Below are 19474 nucleotides of genomic sequence, written 5' to 3' on the forward strand. Positions count from 1 at the left end.
GGTACCTATAGAACTATAGACTCTCACCTGCTCCCTGTTGGCCAGTTGCCTTACCGCCAAGGTGGTATGGCCCAGTGGGTCCACAGACCCTTCGTGACAGTACGCTAAGGCCATGGACCCCGTTGGTCGATTCAAGACTATGACGACATCACAGGAGATGTGAGCGGATATGCTGGACCTCCGGTCTCGACAGGACCAACTCCTGCAGGCATTGAACATTCTTGCACGTCGGCAGGAGGCACAAGCTGCCGTTCCTCCTACTACACCTTCTGGCAATGTTGATCCTCAGACTACACCTCTTGGCAGTATTGACCCACGTGTTTCTTTGCCACTTCCTGACCGCTATGATGGAGAAGCAAGTACCTGTCGTGGTTTTCTTAATCAATGCCAGATCCAGTTCAGCCTGTATGCTTGGACATTTTCGTCTGATGGTGCCAGGGTCGCTTTGATCATCTCTCTCCTCAATGGCAAGGCTCTTGCATGGGCGAACCCTATCTGGGAGAGACAAAGACCAGAGACCCGTGACTTCTCTGCCTTCCTCTGGACTTTTTGCATGGTGTTTGAGGAGCCTGGACAGGTCTCATCTGCAGCGGCCTCTTTGATTAACCTGCGCCAAGGAGACACCTCCGTGAGTGAGTACGCTATCCACTTCCGCACCCTGGCTGGAGAACTGTTATGGAACAAAGAGGCTCTGGTGGCTGCATTCTGGCATGGACTATCTTCCAGAATTAAAGACAAACTTGCCGCCCGGGATCTGCCGTCTACCCTGGATGACCTCATCCTTCTGTCTTCCTGGATTGATATATGGATCCAAGAGGTTCAACGGGAGGGAGCCCCTCCTAGTCTGGTCCCTACTTTGCAGCAACCCCTGCTGTCCTCTTAAAGGGGCAGCGCACGCACCGGACATTGTGGATGAATTTTGACCCGTGAGTACCCTGGACTATAAGAGGGGTCCAGCCCCCTAGTTCGATGCCTGAGCGTTGTTGTGTTCCTTAGTTTGTCTATGTTATGGCCTCCTAGTGTGTTACCTGTTCCAGTCCCTGTACCTATACCTGTTCCTAGCATTCCATACATTCCTGGTCTAGCACTGAGCTGTGCCAAAGTCGTGCCGCGCTGCATCCACGTCTGACCTGCTTCACCTAGCCTGACGTCCGTCTGCTACATAGTCCCAGCCGAGCCTGCCCTGCTGCTGTCTGAGCTGCCACAGGTACCTATAGAACTATAGACTCTCACCTGCTCCCTGTTGGCCAGCTGCCTTACCGCCAAGGCGGTACAGCCCAGTGGGTCCACAGACCCTTCGTGACAATAGTTTTACAAATGAGTAATCCAAGTAAGTCAGTTACATCATAGAAATTCATAAAAAACACATTGAGTCAAGAAAGTAATATACAAGTAAATGTATACAACAAAGGTATTCCAGGAATAGTAGACTGGTTAAGATGAAGATAAATACATTTAAGTGAGGAGCAAAGCTCAAGTTTAAGTGCTTCTAGAGGGCCACCCGCAACGCATCTAATTTGAAAATAAGAAACTTAGTATAAAATAGAATAGGCCATTACAAGCAAATTGAGATTAAGGCTGTAATGTCGGGGTAGGGAGACAGACAGGTGAGCCCTAATCTACCCGCCACTCAGTCCCTGCCTACTTGCACGGCCCGTCCTAGGCGACGGCGTACAACTGGGCGACGGTCCCTACGCTCAATAAGTGTACGACAGACAAACAGACAAGGGTACACAGAAGCTAAGGGAAATGGGGCAGTTGCCCACGGCAACACCGTGAGCAACAAGAGTAGTGAACGAGCCGAGTCAAACCAGGAGTGTACGAGGTACCAAACGCAGAGCAGGAGAGTAGTCAGTAAAGCCAGGGTCAAATTGAAGCAGAGGTTAATAGTACAGCAGGAACAGCAGAGCCAGGAAACCAGACAGAATCACAGGCAAAGGAAGAGCAGGAAATGAAGGTATAAATAGGCCGAGGGCGGGAGCTAGCTCCGTCTGGCCAGGCTGTGATAGGTTCTCCCACTCCTCAGCCTACCAGCCTGAGTGGTAGCAGATCGAGTCACTCTATCAGACCTAGGAGCAGATGCAGACTGATTAACCACGGGCGTCGACACAGGAGCTGTATCTGGAAGATCCTTTACAAAGGCATTTTAATTTATGTAGAGGAGAGCTTGCCATACTGTTGGGAATCTTGGAAAAAGGTAAGCCATGTAGACCAGATTCTCTTGTATTTGCCCATATTTCTCTGAGTGACATGGCTCAACTCCACCAGTCTAGAGATCTGGGCAACTTTGCCTAGCCATTGAGAGATTGGAGGCGTATCCTCCTTTCTCCAGTAAAGTGGGATAATGGCTTTAACCATCACAAGTAATTGTAACCACAGTATTTTATTAAATGAGTGTAGAAGAGGTGGGTGTAGGATTAAAAACACTTATTTTCGAAGATAGTGGAGGTGCTTGTGTGCAAATGGATGATACTATTTTTACAACTTTGTCCAAAAAGGTTTAATAAGGTGGCAATCCTAAGGGGGGTTGTTAACTGTTCTTTCCCATGAGGGAGATAATGACAAATAGTTGCATTTTATGTCTGGGCGTTCAGCCAACCCGCTAGCATAGATGTATGAACACCATATTATGAACACATAAAGATAACACATTTCTTTGAGACTCGAACAGAACTATGTAGAGGAAAGGTCATTAAAATAATGGAGAATACATATCTTAGTAATTCGGCATCCTGCTTGATAATTCATAATGGAATTTAATACAGAGAATATAAGCAAATAAACCATCCTTCACACACCACAGGAGAGTCTATGTGCCTATGTGCGCCAAACACCTCCAACAAGTCTGGGGAATCTTGCTATCAAATTTATGTAATAGAACTGGAGTTTTATACCATCTGCTTACCAATTTATAACTCGTTTCTTGTATAGCAATTCATCTAGCGGGGCCAAAGCAATTCTGAAATTTGTGAGATATTTCAGTGGAGCTAAATGTAGTATCTAGTTTTTCCCAGGCCCTACTATATTGCAAATGAGCAAGGTCTGTCTTCAAGATAAGCTTTTTATATAACTTTGAGGTTAATTTAGGAGAAGGTTGTGTCATAGCCATCAGTTGTTCAAGCCAAGTGAGGTCTCTTAGGAAGGAGTTTTGTTTTGAGAGTTTCTTAAAGTTAAACAGTATTTGTGAATAATAAAGGTGATTAATAGAGGCAGTAGGAAATAATCAAAACTGTTTGAGTGGAGGGAGAGCCCCAACTTGCAATATATCCCCAACTACCTTTCCCCTCATAGAGTTTTGCAAGGAGAACCATAGTCTCAGGGTCGGGTCTTCCATTCCCAACAGATCCCCGACTTTCATGAGTGGAGAAGGTTTGGGACAAATTTTTCTGCAGTCAAAGACTGCCCTCTACACCGACAGAGGTGCCTTTGTCAGTAAGTTGCCTCTGGTTATGGTGGCCCTAAAATGACTAGAATGAAACCGTGCTTGTGTTAACAAAGACTCAAAAATGTCCTCCTCTACCGAAATATACTTCTTAGGAGAAGAATGATCATGCCACTCAATAGCTCTGCCTAGTTGAATTGCTTGATAGTAAACCTGCATTTCAGTGAAATGAATCCCTCCCTGATGTTTTGGTCGAGACAAGACATTTAATAATAAACGATGTCCCTTCCTGTTCCATCTATAATTCTTTAGATGTCTATGTAGTTTGTGGAAAAAGCTCTGGGGTAGATAAATAGGCATAGACTGCATTAAATATGTCACTTTAGGTACAATGAGCATCTTAAGTAAATTGCTCCTCCCTATCCAAGAAATATACGAGGTTACAAGATTTAACACCTTAAAGTCCACCCACCGTCTTTTGACGGCAGACGGTGCAGGTGCTTAGTCTACAGCGACGTCTTTTGGCGTCGCTGTAGAAGAGGCTGATGAGCGCTCCTGTGAACGCTCATACTTTAAGCAGGAGCTGTAACTTACAGCTCCTGATCTTAAAGAAGCCTCCTGAACACAGCTGGGATCGGGAAACATTCAACCCCAGCTGTTTAACTCTTTGATCGTCGCGGTCCTTGACCACGGCATGATAAAAGGGAACTCCCTTCTTTTATCTTGTCATCGGAAACCCGGTGACATGATCAAAGACCAGGGAATCCCTCTGCAGTCAGCCCTGGGGACATAGAAAGGACACCAGGGCTGTCTGTTCAGTTTGCCTGCTGTTAGGGCACACTATGCGCTGCCCTAACAGCAGCCTGTGTCCAAATGCAACGTTTTGGCTCAATATTCTAGAGCCTTTCTCAAACGCTGCATTTGGGCTAATAAAGCTCAAGCTTTTTTGAACACCAACTACTGGATGTGCTGCCTATTTTGTGTTTCTTTACACGTTTGGGGGTTATAGTCAAATCCCTGGGATCTGAACCCAATTTCTGTGACCAGTGCTGCTAGAACTTTGTATTGTGTAATCCTATCAGGAGTGATACTGTCTGCTGAGCCACTGTATCTAATCCTATCCATAGCTATAGGGTCAGTGTGCTACATATATGCTGTCTCATATACACTACCGTTCAAAAGTTTGGGGTCACCCAGACAATTTTGTGTTTTCCATGAAAACTCACACTTATATTTATCAAATGAGTTGCAAAATGACTAGAAAATATAGTCAAGACATTGACAAGGTTAGAAATAATGATTTTTATTTGAAATAATAATTTTCTCCAAACTTTGCTTTCGTCAAAGAATGCTCCATTTGCAGCAATTACAGCATTGCAGACCATTGGCATTCTAGCTGTTAATTTACTGAGGTAATCGGGAGAAATTTTACCCCATGCTTCCAGAAGCCCCTCCCACAAGTTGGATTGACTTGATGGGCACTTCTTGCATACCATACGATCAAGCTGCTCCCACAACAGCTCTATGGGGTTGAGATCTGTTGACTGCGCTGGCCACTCCATTACAGATAGAATACCAGCTGCCTGCTTCTTCCCTAAATAGTTCTTGCATCATTTGGAGGTGTGCTTTGGGTCATTGTCCGGTTGTAGGATGAAATTGGCTCCAATCAAGCGCTGTCCACAGGGTATGGCATGGCGTTGCAAAATGGAGTGATAGCCTTCCTTATTCAAAATCCCTTTTACCTTGTACAAATCTCCCAATTTACCAGCACCAAAGCAACCCCAGACCATCACATTACCTCCACCATGCTTGACAGATGGCGTCAGGCACTCTTCCAGCATCTTTTAAGTTCTGCGTCTCACAAATGTTTTTCTGGGTGATCCAAACACCTTAAACTTCGATTCGTCTGTCCATAACCCTTTTTTCCAATCTTCCTCTGTCCAATGTCTGTGTGCTTTTGCCCATATTAATCTTTTCCTTTTATTAGCCAGTCTCAGATATGGCTTTTTCTTTGCCACTCTGCCCTGAAGGCCAGCATCCCGGAGTCGCCTCTTCAAGGTAGACGTTGACACTGGCGTTTTGCGGGTACTATTTAATGAAGCTGCCAGTTGAGGACCTTTGAGGCGTCTATTTCTCAAACTAGAGACTCTAATGTACTTGTCTTGTTGCTCAGTTGTGCAGCGGGGCCTCCCACTTCTCTTTCTACTCTGGTTAGTGCCTGTTTGTGCTGTCCTCTGAAGGGAGTAGTACACACCGTTGTAGGAGATCTTCAGTTTCTTGGCAATTTCTCGCATGGAATAGCCTTCATTTCTAAGAACAAGAATAGACTGTCGAGTTTCACATGAAAGCTCTCTTTTTCTAGCCATTTTGAGAGTTTAATCGAACACACAAATGTAATGCTCCAGATTCTCAACTAGCTCAAAGGAAGGTCAGTTTTATAGCTCCTCTAAACAGCAAAACTATTTACAGCGGTGCTAACATAATTGCACAAGGGTTTTCAAGTGTTTTCTAATCATCCATTAGCCTTCTAACACAGTTAGCAAACACAATGTACCATTAGAACACTGGAGTAATGGTTGCTGGAAATGGGCCTCTATACACCTATGTAGATATTGCATTAAAAACCAGACGTTTGCAGCTAGAATAGTCATTTAGCACATTAACAATGTATAGAGTGTATTTCTGATTAGTTTAATGTTATCTTCATTGAAAAAAACTGCTTTTCTTTAAAAAATAAGGACATTTCTAAGTGACCCAAAACTTTTGAATGGTAGTGTGTGTGTGTATGTATATATGTGTGTATGTATATATATATATATATATATATATATTAGGTAGAAAAAAGCAGCACTTCAGAGAGTTCAAGTATCACGGTGCTATGCGTCCTTGACCGTCATCCACACGGTCCTGAATTGGATACACAAACGAGGAAATAGACGCAGCACTCCAAAAGTAGTTGCAAAGATAGTGGTTTATTCACCCATGTACAGAAATAGCTACGTTTCAGTCCTCTCAGCAGGACCTTTGTCAAGCAATGGTGATATGTGTCAATCAGGGTTTTATACCCTCCACGTGTGAATACATCATTAGTGATCATTACATCAAAATTGTAAAAAGCATACAAAAAAATGCATTTAAAGTACATTCAAATTGTGCATTTGTTACATACATATATCAAATAAAGTGCACAGTGAAAATACATCATGTAAAACTTAAAAAAATCGTCAATTGTCAGAAAAGCTCATGAATATTCATAAGGAGGAGGAAACAGGAGCCACTCACCAATCGCGTAATCCTGGACACATATTGGGAATAATATCCCTAATCACAGACTAATTGAAAGGCATCTATCAGAGGCAGCAGCACTAACCAATGGAATCAAAGCATCAACTGTTGTCATGGCATCCATGTTACTCCGCCATTGCTCGCTTAGCATGAGCCGGTGCCTAGGCAACGCTGTCAAAACACTAAGTGTTATATACGCAAAGTGCGCAAACCTCCAATAGAGACAAAAAACACCATTTGTTTTTTTTCATTTATTCAAGTCCAGCGATAATTAAGACTGGGTCATTGCCATCTTGTCCACGTATATCGTGGTGCATCAAGCAAGCTCCATGAGAGCTACAGGTATATATTCTCCACCTCCGTGCAGAAGCCACCTCGAGCAAACATAACGGTCTGTTATATATCATATAAAGGACATTTTTTCATATAATTATAACCAAGTGGGATGTCAGTATGGGAGTCACGACTACTCAGCAATATCATTATACTAAAGAACAAAACCGCTGCTGTCAACGGCAGATACCCGACAATGTCATTATAAAAAACAAAAGTTATATATATATATACTGGATTGTCCAATTATCTTGAATGGTGGATGGCTCATCCTGTATTTACTCATATTTCAATTATGTATCAAGAAATGACAAAATGACGAAACGTTAAAATCGATTATCAATCATATCACATCCTATACGAGAAAGAGAAATGGCAGAATTAAGGGGGAATACAAGGCAAGCTAACCTCATTACAATGTATAAATCCTGAAATATATTATTAAAGCATATGTCTGGATATTTGGAAATCTACATTGAGTCCCTTAGGTCTCAATGTGTCCATTAAAAATCCATTGCAATTTACGTTTTTTTAGCATCATGAGTCTATCGCCACCTCGTTTTGGCAATGGAACATGGTCCAGGATCATAAATCGTAGATCACGTTCATTATGACCTTTTTCTACAAAGTGTTTTGAAATGGGCAGATCCAGTTTTCCCTTTCGAATTGTATGCCTGTGATTATTCAGGCGTGTCTTCATATCACACATTGTTTCACCAACATATAATAAATTGCATGGACACCAAAGGACATAAACTACCCAATCGCTATTACAAGTTAAGAAATATTGAATTTTATATTTAGTATGGGGATGTATGAATTCCTCTCCTTTCTTCATTAGAGAGCAATTGATACATCCCAAACATGGAAAACTACCCATCTTTGGAGGCTTTAAAAATGTCTGTCGAGTTTTTACAGTAGTAGATTTGATGTCAGTTTTTACTAATCTATCTTTACGATTAGTTGGACGTCTGTATGACATAAGAGGACTTACAATCAAATTCTCCAATACCTCTATGTCCATCTCTGACTATCGACCAATATTTCCTAATAATGTTCCCTATTTGAGGGCTTAAATCATTGTATGTCGACACAAATGGAATTCTTTCAAGATTCTTTCATTCTGCTATTTCTTTTTCTCGAATAGGATGTGATATGATTGATAACCGATTTTAATATTTTGTCATTTTGTAATTTCTTTATACAGAATTGAAATATGAATAAATACTGGATGAGTCATCCCCCATTCAAGATAATTGGACAATCCAGTATATATATATATATATATATATATATATATATATATATATATATAATAACTTTTGTTTTTTGTAATGAAATTGTCGGGTATCTACCGTTGACAGCAGCGGTTTTGTTCTTTAGTATAATGATATTGCTGAGTAGTCGTGACTCCCATACTGACATCCCACTTGGTTATAAATATGAAAAAATGTCCTTTATATGATATATAACAGACCGTTATGTTTGCTCAAGGTGGCTTCTGCACGGAGGTGGAGAATATATACCTGTAGCTCTCAAGGTGCTTGCTTGATGCACCACGATATACGTGGATAAGATGGCAATGACCCAGTCTTAATTATCGCTGGACTTGAATAAATGAAAAAAACAAATAAATGGTGGTTTTCGTCTCTATTGGAGGTTTGCGCACTTTGCGTATATAACACATAATGTTTTGACAGCGTTGCCTAGGCACCGGCTCATGCTAAGCGAGCATTGGTGGAGTAACATGGATGCCATGACAACAGTTGATGCTTTGATTCCATTGGTTAGCGCTGCTGCCTCTGATAGATGCCTTTCAATTAGTCTGTGATTAGGGATATTATTCCCAATATGTGTCCAGGATTACGCGATTGGTGAGTGGCTCCTGTTTCCTCCTTATGAATATTCATGAGCTTTTCTGACAATTGACGATTTTTTTACGTTTTATATGATGTATTTTCACTGTGCACTTTATTTGATATATGTATTATACAGGGTGGGCCATTTATATGGATACACCTAAATAAAATGGGAATGGTTGGTGATATTAACTTCCTGTTTGTGGCACATTAGTATATGGGAGGGGGGAAACTTTTCAAGCTGGGTGTTGACCATGGTGGCCATTTTGAAGTCGGCCATTTTGTATCCAACTTTCGTTTTTTCAATGGGAAGAGGGTCATGTGACACATCAAACTTATCGAGAATTTCACAAGAAAAACAATGGTGTGCTTGGTTTTAATGTTACTTTATTCTTTCATGAGTTATTTACAAGCTTCTCTTTGTTTACCGCCATTGACATGTCACAGAGGTTAACACGTGAGGAGCGGATAGAAATTGTGTTGATGTCTGGTGAGCGCAGTACCCGGGTCATTGCAGCAGATTTCAATGCAAGACACCCTACGAGACCACCCATCTCCCATGCTGCAGTTTGCAAACTGCTTGCCAAGTTTCGTGAAACTGGTTCATTGTTGGATTTTTTCCAAATGTGGACGCATGAAAACTGTCACTAATGAAGAAACATCAGTGGCTGTCCTAGCTTCATTCAGCAAGAGCCCACAGCGTAGCACTCGCCGCATGTCACTGGAGAGTGGCATCAGTCGAACATCCCTTCGGCGGATATTAGCTACTCACAAATGGCACCCTTACAAACTCCAGCTGCTGCAGCATCTCAACAAGGATGACCCAGATCGGCGCACTGAATTTGCAGAATGGGCAAAACAAAAATTGGAACAGGACCCTCAGTTTACATAGAACATTTTGTTCAGTGATGAGGCAAACTTTTATGTGAATGGTGAAGTTCACAAACAAAACTACCGCTATTGGTCTGACACTAACCCACATTGGATAGATCCCTCCAAGACTGTTGGAACACAAAAATTGATGGTATGGTGTGGTATATGGGGTACAAAAATAGTGGGGCCATTCTTCATCAATGGAAACCTCAAGGCCACGGGATATCTGAAATTGCTAAATGATGATGTGTTTCCCTCTTTATGCACTGAAGCTGGCACGTTCCCTGAGTTTTTCCAGCAAGATGGTGCACCACCACATTATGGGTGTCAGGTCCAAGCATTCCTAGATGAACAGTTTCCTGGAAAGTGGATTGGTCGTCGTGGGCCAGTTGAATGGCCCCCTAGGTCTCCCGATCTGACCCCCTTAGACTTTTATCTTTGGGGTCATCTGAAGGCAATTGTCTATGCTGTGAAGATACGAGATGTGCAGCAACTGAAACTACGGATACTGGAAGCCTGTGCTAGCATTTCTTCTGTGGTGTTGCTATCAGTGTGTGAAGAGTGGGAGAAGAGGGTTGCATTGACAATCCAACACAATGAGCAGCACTTTGAACACATTTTATAAGTGGTCAGAAACTTGTAAATAACTCATGAAAGAATAAAGTAACGTTAAAACCAACCATTGTTTTTCTTGTGAAATTCTCGATAAGTTTGATGTGTCATATGACCCTCTTCCCATTGAAAAAATTAAAGTTGGATACAAAATGGCCGACTTCAAAATGGCCGCCATGGTCAACACCCAGCTTGAAAAGTTTTCCCCCTCCCATATACTAATGTGCCACAAACAGGAAGTTAATATCACCAACCATTCCCATTTTATTTAGGTGTATCCATATAAATGGCCCACCCTGTATATGTATGTAACATATGCACAATTTGAATGTACTTTAAATGCATTTTTTTGTATGCTTTTTACAATTCTGATGTAATGATCACTAATGATGTATTCACAAGTGGAGGGTATAAAACCCTGATTGACACATATCACCATTGCTTGACAAAGGTCCTGCTGAGATGACTGAAACGTGGCTATTTCTGTACATGGGTGAATAAACCACTATCTTTGCAACTACTTTTGGAGTGCTGCATCTAATTCCTCGTTTATGTGTATATGTATATATATATATATACACATACACGCACAGAATTTTTTTTGGGGGTGGGCATATGTTACAACAAAGATACAGAGCCCCAGCAGTAAGTATCCAAGTCTATCATGTGTGATACTGACCGCTAGGGCATTGTATCTAAGCCTATCATGTGTGATACTGTCTGCTGGACCATGTATCTAAGCCTATCATGTATAATACTGTCTGCTGAGACAAGGTGGGTATGTGGGGCTACCTACAGGAGACTGCATTTCACTGTCTACAAGGGGGATGTATGGCAGGGGGACTATGTGTGGAACCATACAGGCGGGTTGTGACACTATATACAGGGGGCATTGTGTGGAGCACGCTCTACAGGTGTCTTTGATTAGAGCCCCGAGACATAACCTTGCTTATGGGTCCCAGAAATGCCAAATTTGCCCCTGAGGGTTAGTACAAGCATACTTACTGCTGGGGCCCTGTAGCTAAGGCTACATTCACATGAGGGGTGACAGATTTACGCGTGTAAAAATATGTTGTGTGCGTTGTATTTTGCATCAGTGTGCTTTCCGTGTGGCGTGTGTTTTTCACACATTTGCAAGGACTTTTTTTATTTCAATGTAATTGATGCGAGAAACACGCACACGGATGTTATCCGTGTGCTCTTTGGTTTTCATGCACCCATTGGCTTCAATGGGCGACTATGTGCGTGAAAACGCACTAATATAGGACATGCAGTGAGTTTTACGTAACGGACACACGCTGTGAAAACTCACGCATGTATGAATAGCCCAATTGATATCAACGGGTCCGTGTGCTGTGCGTTATTTCAACGCAAAGCACACGGACGAGATTTACTCTAGTCTAAATTATTTTTAAGTCTATAATGTGTCATACTGTCTGCTGGGGCCATGTATCTAACTCTATCATGTGTGATACTGTCTGCTGAGACAATGCCTAAAATTCTATACAGCGGTGTAGCTATAGGAGCCTTAGTCTTATAGACATGCTATCTCTGATCCATATGTAAAACATTTTTTTTTTTTTGGGGGGTAAATATGTGTCTCGGGCTTGTGCCCATGATCTTTTAAGACCCAAGCAACGCCTCTGGTTGATAAGTCACCTGTAAATCCCAAGTTGCTGGAAAGCGGTGTCTAGCATCCCCTCACCATCCGATGAGCCTTCCGATGGGCTGAATTGCGAGCTGCAGGCCATGCACCCCTGCCATCTGCTGTGCCGAGAAAAACCTATAGGTACATTCAGGAAAGACTTGTTAACATACATGTAGAGTTTCTATCATAAACCGTGTAAAGACAAGAACGTGTTCAAATCAAGTATATCTTGGTGCATTGACCCTAACATTGAGCATGAAAACCTACAGAGTGTGGGGTACAATTAACACACCGTAATTTCTTTAGAAAAATACAAACTTTATTCAAAGTACACAATCCTTAAAAGCATGAACAATACTGTAATGGCGGGGTAGGGAGACAGACAGATGAGCCCTAATCTACCCGCCACTCAGTCCCTGCCTACTTGCAACGGCCCGTCCTAGGCGACGGTGTACAACTGGGCGACGGTCCCTACGCTCACTATGTGCACGACAATCAAACAGACAAGGGTACACAGAAGCTAAGGGAAATGGGGCAGTTGCCCACGGCAACCCCGTGAGCAACAAGAGTAGTGAACAAGCCGAGTCAAACCGGGAGTGTACAAGGTACCAAACGCAGAGCAGGAGAATAGTCAGTGAAGCCAGGGTCGATATGAAGTAGAGGACAAAAAGTACAAGCAGCAGCAGAGCCAGGAAGCGGAAAGAATCATAGGCAAAGGAGGAGCAGGAAATGAAGGTATAAATAGACAGAGGTCGGGAGCTAGCTCCGTCTGGCCAGGCTGTGATAGGCTTTCCCACTCCTCAGCCTGACTGGTCGAGGAAGGAGTCACTCTATCAGACTTAGGAGCAGGTGCAGACTGACTAACCACGGGCGTCGACGCAGAAGCTGTGTCTGGCAGATCCTTTACAAATACGTCCCTCAATGCAGGGAGCATATATGAACAGTGTTACAAAACATGGGTATGAGATATACAAGGAGGAGGTAGAAACAAAATACAAGATGCATGTATCCTGTAATCCACATAGATCCCTGAATGTAATGACCGCACAATTACCATAAATACAAGTGTGCGACTGATCACTTGGTGGAAAAATCAATATTGTGTGGAGGAACATATAAGTGTATGTAGAGAAACAACATACCCATGTGGCTCGCTCTGCACGGAGAGAGACGTCAGACCCGACGCGTGTTTCGGCGAAATGCCTATTTTTCTTAAGAAATTACTGTGTGTTAATTGTACCCCACACTCTGTAGGTTTTCATCTGCTGTTGCGGAAGTGCGGGCCGCGCACTTCCGGTATTAAATTTAGGCCGGGGATCCGGGTCCTCTCGTAGGCCAAAGTGTCCAAACTCCCGTAATCGATCCAGAACAGGATCAAACTGTTCCCCGAGACAGCGGGAGTGCAATAATGTATGCCACTGGTTCCGTAATAATGTCCGGATGGAGGATGAGCACAGATTAAAGCCTTATGCATGCGACCGTAGCCATGTGCACAGCCGTGATTTTTGGGTCGAACGGCCGCAGAGTGTCACCCGCAGGCCGCCCGCAAATCGCAGACCATGCACATGGCCGCGTGCATTAATTTCTACAAGCCTGGACCGCAAAACACGGCCGTAATAAGACATGCCTGTTCTTTTTGCGGTCCAGGCTCCTGGGCCATGCACAGACCGTGGAAACCACGGTCGTGTTCATGGGCCCATTGAAATGAATGGGGCCGCAATTCACCCGCAGATTTGCGGGTGAATTGCGGCCGCGAAAATACGTTCGTGTGCATGGTGCCTTATACTATTTGCTGAGGAGCTCGCCAAAGTCACATACATTCCTTTCAGCATCCAGCCACGCCCCTACATGGCCTACTTTTAATAATTTTTGCAAAAACACTTGGGTCAAAATGCTTACTATACCCCTTGATAAATACCTTGAGTGGTGTAGTTTCCCAAATGGGGGAATTTTTGTGGCGGAGATTCTACTGTTTTGGCCCCTCAGGGGCTTTGCAAATGTGACATGGCCTCCGTAAACCATTCCAGCTAAATTTGAGCTCCAAAAGCCAAATGGCGCTCTCTCACTTCTGAGCCCAGCCATGTGTCCAAACAACACTTTATGACCACATATAGGGTAGTTCCGTACTTGGTAGAAATTGATTTACAAATGTTGGGGTGCTTTTTCTCTTTTAGTCCTTCAGGAAATGGATAAAATTAGCTAAACGTACATTTTATTGGAAAAAATGTAAAGATTATTTTCAAGCCCTAATTCCAATAACTTCTGCTAAAAACCTGTGGGGTGAAAATGCTCAATATACTGCTCGATAAATTCCTTGAAAGGTGCAGTTTCCCAAATGGGGTCACTTTTGGGGGTTTTCACTAAATTTGTCCCGCAGGGGATGTGCCAATGTGACATGGCGCCGCAAACATTCCAGCAAAATTTGAGCTCCAAAAGCCAAATGGTACTCCTTCCCTTCTAAGCTCTGCCGTGTGTGCAAATAGCAGTTTATTACCACATGTGGGGTATTTCCGTAATTGGGAGAAATTGCTTTTAAAATGTTGTAGTGCATTTTCTCCTTTTATTCCTTGTAAAAATTCAAAATTTCCACGTTTTATCAGAAAAAATTAAATTTTCAATTTTACTGCATAATTACACTAAATTCTGCAAAAAAACAGTGGGGTCAGAATGCTCACTATACCACTTGATATATTCCTTCAGGGGTGTAGTCTCCCAAATGGGGTAATTTCTGGGGTTTCTCACTGATTTGGTCCCGCAGGGGCTTTGCAAATGTGACATGGCGCCGCAAACATTCCAGTAAAATTTGAGCTCCAAAAGCCAAATGGTGCTCCTTCCCTTCTGAGCCCTTCTGTGTCCAAGCAGCACTTTATTACCACATATAGGGCATTGCTGTAATCAGGAGATATTGCTTTTCAAATGTTGGAGTGTTTTTTCTCCTTTATGCCTTGTAAAAATGTAAAATTTCTACGTTTTATTGGATTTTTATTTACACAGCCTAATTACACATAATGGAGCAAAAAACCCTTTGTGGTCAATATGCTCACTATACCTCTCGATATATTCCTTGAGGGGTGTAGTTTGCTAAATGGTGTTTATTTGGAGGTGTTTCAACTGTTTTGGCACCACAAGACCTCTTCAAACCTGACATGGTGCCTAAAATATATTTCAATAAAAATGAGGCCCCAAAATGCAGTTTTCAAAATGGGGTGATTTATGCGGGTTTGTAATGTATAAGCCCCTCAAAGCCACTTCACAGCTGAACTGGTCCCTTAAAAAATAGGCTTTGAAATTTCTTGAAAATGTGAGCAATTGCTGCCAAAGTTATAAGCCTTGCCACTTCCTATAAAAAAACAAAAAACGACATTCAATACACACTAAATGCATCAACCAAATTTTATGACTAACTTAAAACAATGTGCCACAATAAAATAAAAGCATTCCAAGTTATTACCACACAAAGTGACACATGTCAGATTTGAAAAAAATGGATTGTGTATAAATCCAGGGCATTAGCAATTACTCTTTGTTTAGATTTTTTGACAGTTCTTCAAGCTTGAAAACTTTTTAAATTTATAGGTAATAGACAACAAATTTCAACTACTGTCTGATTTATTTTTCTCTTTGCTTTGGGTAGTTCCTATCTGCAAATATGTGATTTAGCCTGTTCTAAAAATGTGAAGTAAACAAAAGTAGAAACTTCACATGAAGTTAGAATTATATAAAAAATATTTTTTCTCTAGATGGTTCCGTTTTGATTGGCAAGACATGGAAGACACTTATAGCAAAGGGACCCTGTTGCAGGTTCTATAGTGCTCGACATCAAAATATTTAAGTTAAGGTTTGTCCACACATAACGGAATTGCTGCGTAATTTCCACCCGGAATTGCGGACAGAAAATATTCAGCAGAATATAATAGCAGCAAAGTGGGTGTGAATGAGCAAATGTCATCCACACGTTGTATAAAATGTCAGTCCTGAAATTCTCCTGCAGTGTATAATTATTCAATCCGCAGTATGTCAATTCCTGCTGCGGAACGTGGACTGAATTCCTGTGTTTATCAGAGGAAATATCACCATCTCACAGAGTTGAAAAAAACGCAGCAAAATCCGCTCAATTTTCTGCAGTAAACTGAGGAAATGGTGCAGTTTTTCTACAGCATAATGTTTGCTAGTTTCAGCGGAAATGCTGCAGAAATTTTCTGCAGCAATTTCATTACATGTAGTTGTCCTTAGACTACATGAAAAGAACCTATGGCAATCCGATCCTTGTGTAGGTTTTGAGGTGATCCAGAAATGTGATAGTGGTTAGTACTCTGCGTTGTGGCTGCAGCAACCCTTGTCTGAATCTGGGTCACGGCAGTAACCCTTTGCTTACTTATTTTTAATGATATTTACCCAAGGTTTAAGAATATTCATGGATTTTCAGGAAATACACAACACATTTTATCTACGGCTTGTTCTCTTTGTTCTAGATGGCAAAAATCTGGAAATATGTGATTTAGCCTGTTCCGAAAATGTGTTGTGGAAAAAAGTAAAAACTTCACAAGAGTTCTCAATCACATGAAAATATTTCGTTATTAGCTGGTTTCCATTTGATTTGCCTCACATGATTTCCGGATTCCATGAAAATATTTCCCCTCTATCTGGTTCCGACTTGCTTTGCAATACATGAAAGGAACTTATGGCAATCGGATCCTTGTGTAAGTTTTGAGGTGATCCAGAAATGTGATGCATAAGCAACAACACTCGTTGCATCTGGGCCAGTGGCGCAATGGACAACGCGTCTGACTACGAATCAGAAGATTGTAGGTTCGACTCCTACCTGGCTCGTACATGTTGCCGTCATCGTATAGTGGTTAGTACTCTGCGTTGTGGCTGCAGCAACCCTGGTCCGAATCCGGGTCACGGCAGTAACCCTTTGCTTACTTATTTTTAATGATATTTACCCAAGGTTTAAGAATATTCATGGATTTTCAGGAAATACACAACACATTTTATCTACGGCTTGTTCTCTTTGTTCTAGATGGCAAAAATCTGGAAATATGTGATTTAGCCTGTTCCGAAAATGTGTTGTGGAAAAAAGTAAAAACTTCACAAGAGTTCTCAATCACATGAAAATATTTCGTTATTAGCTGGTTTCCATTTGATTTGCCTCACATGATTTCCGGATTCCATGAAAATATTTCCCCTCTATCTGGTTCCGACTTGCTTTGTAATACATGAAAGGAACTTATGGCAATCGGATCCTTGTGTAAGTTTTGAGGTGATCCAGAAATGTGATGCATAAGCAACAATACTCGTTGCAACTGGGCCAGTGGCGCAATGGACAATGCGTCTGACTACGAATCAGAATACTGTAGGTTTGGCTCGTACATTGAGCCAGTGATCGTATAGTGGTTAGTACTCTGCGTTGTGGCAGCGGCAACCACGGTGCGAAACCGGGTCACGGCAGTAACCCTTTACTTACTTATTTTTAATGATATTTACCCAAGGTTTAAGAATATTCATGGATTTTCAGGAAATACACAACACATTTTATCTACGGCTTGTTCTCTTTGTTCTAGATGGCAAAAATCTGGAAATATGTGATTTAGCCTGTTCCGAAAATGTGTTGTGGAAAAAAGTAAAAACTTCACAAGAGTTCTCAATCACATGAAAATATTTCGTTATTAGCTGGTTTCCATTTGATTTGCCTCACATGATTTCCGGATTCCATGAAAATATTTCCCCTCTATCTGGTTCCGACTTGCTTTGCAATACATGAAAGGAAATTATGGCAATCGGATCCTTGTGTAAGTTTTGAGGTGATCCAGAAATGTGATGCATAAGCAACAACACTCGTTGCATCTGGGCCAGTGGCGCAATGGACAACGCGTCTGACTACGAATCAGAAGATTGTAGGTTCGACTCCTACCTGGCTCGTACATGTTGCCGTCATCGTATAGTGGTTAGTTGTGGCTGCAGCAACCCTGGTCCGAATCCGGGTCACGGCAGTAACCCTTTGCTTACTTATTTTTAATGATATTTACCCAAGGTTTAAGAATATTCATGGATTTTCAGGAAATACACAACACATTTTATCTACGGCTTGTTCTCTTTGTTCTAGATGGCAAAAATCTGGAAATATGTGATTTAGCCTGTTCCGAAAATGTGTTGTGGAAAAAAGTAAAAACTTCACAAGAGTTCTCAATCACATGAAAATATTTCGTTATTAGCTGGTTTCCATTTGATTTGCCTCACATGATTTCCGGATTCCATGAAAATATTTCCCCTCTATCTGGTTCCGACTTGCTTTGCAATACATGAAAGGAACTTATGGCAATCGGATCCTTGTGTAAGTTTTGAGGTGATCCAGAAATGTGATGCATAAGCAACAACACTCATTGCATCAGGGCCAGTGGCGCAATGGACAACGCGTCTGACTACGAATCAGAAGATTGTAGGTTCGACTCCTACCTGGCTCGTACATGTTGCCGTGATCGTATAGTGGTTAGTACTCTGCGTTGTGGCTGCAGCAACCCTTGTCCGAATCTGGGTCACGGCAGTAACCCTTTGCTTACTTATTTTTAATGATATTTACCCAAGGTTTAAGAATATTCATGGATTTTCAGGAAATACACAACACATTTTATCTACGGCTTGTTCTCTTTGTTCTAGATGGCAAAAATCTGGAAATATGTGATTTAGCCTGTTCCGAAAATGTGTTGTGGAAAAAAGTAAAAACTTCACAAGAGTTCTCAATCACATGAAAATATTTCGTTATTAGCTGGTTTCCATTTGATTTGCCTCACATGATTTCCGGATTCCATGAAAATATTTCCCCTCTATCTGGTTCCGACTTGCTTTGCAATACATGAAAGGAACTTATGGCAATCGGATCCTTGTGTAAGTTTTGAGGTGATCCAGAAATGTGATGCTTAAGCAACAACACTCGTTGCATCTGGGCCAGTGGCGCAATGGACAACGCGTCTGACTACGAATCAGAAGATTTTAGGTTCGACTGCTACCTGGCTCGTACATGTTGCCGTGATCGTATAGTGGTTAGTACTCTGCGTTGTGGCTGCAGCAACCTGGGTCTGAATCCGGGTCACGGCAGTATCCCTTTGCTTACTTATTTTTAATGATATTTACCCAAGGTTTAAGAATATTCATGGATTTTCAGGAAATACACAACACATTTTATCTACGGCTTGTTCTCTTTGTTCTAGATGGCAAAAATCTGGAAATATGTGATTTAGCCTGTTCCGAAAATGTGTTGTGGAAAAAAGTAAAAACTTCACAAGAGTTCTCAATCACATGAAAATATTTCGTTATTAGCTGGTTTCCATTTGATTTGCCTCACATGATTTCCGGATTCCATGAAAATATTTCCCCTTTATCTGGTTCCGACTTGCTTTGCAATACATGAAAGGAACTTATGGCAATCGGATCCTTGTGTAAGTTTTGAGGTGATCCAGAAATGTGATGCATAAGCAACAACAC

General features: G+C 41.9%; 3 non-coding genes across 3 annotated transcripts; all 3 read left to right on the top strand.

Annotated features, from left to right (window-relative positions):
- The first annotated feature begins 16749 nt into the window (after positions 1-16749).
- Positions 16750-16822, top strand: TRNAR-ACG (transfer RNA arginine (anticodon ACG)). Its single transcript has one exon. It is a non-coding gene; the product is annotated as a tRNA-Arg (tRNA).
- Positions 16823-17841: 1019 nt separating this feature from the next.
- On the top strand, positions 17842-17914 carry TRNAR-ACG (transfer RNA arginine (anticodon ACG)). Its single transcript has one exon. It is a non-coding gene; the product is annotated as a tRNA-Arg (tRNA).
- A 469-nt stretch (positions 17915-18383) lies between these two features.
- TRNAR-ACG (transfer RNA arginine (anticodon ACG)) lies at positions 18384-18456 on the top strand. The gene has a single exon. It is a non-coding gene; the product is annotated as a tRNA-Arg (tRNA).
- Positions 18457-19474: the final 1018 nt, after the last annotated feature.

The sequence above is a fragment of the Rhinoderma darwinii genome, chromosome 3 (genome assembly GCF_050947455.1).
Source record: "Rhinoderma darwinii isolate aRhiDar2 chromosome 3, aRhiDar2.hap1, whole genome shotgun sequence".
Classification (NCBI taxonomy): Eukaryota; Metazoa; Chordata; class Amphibia; order Anura; family Rhinodermatidae; genus Rhinoderma; species Rhinoderma darwinii.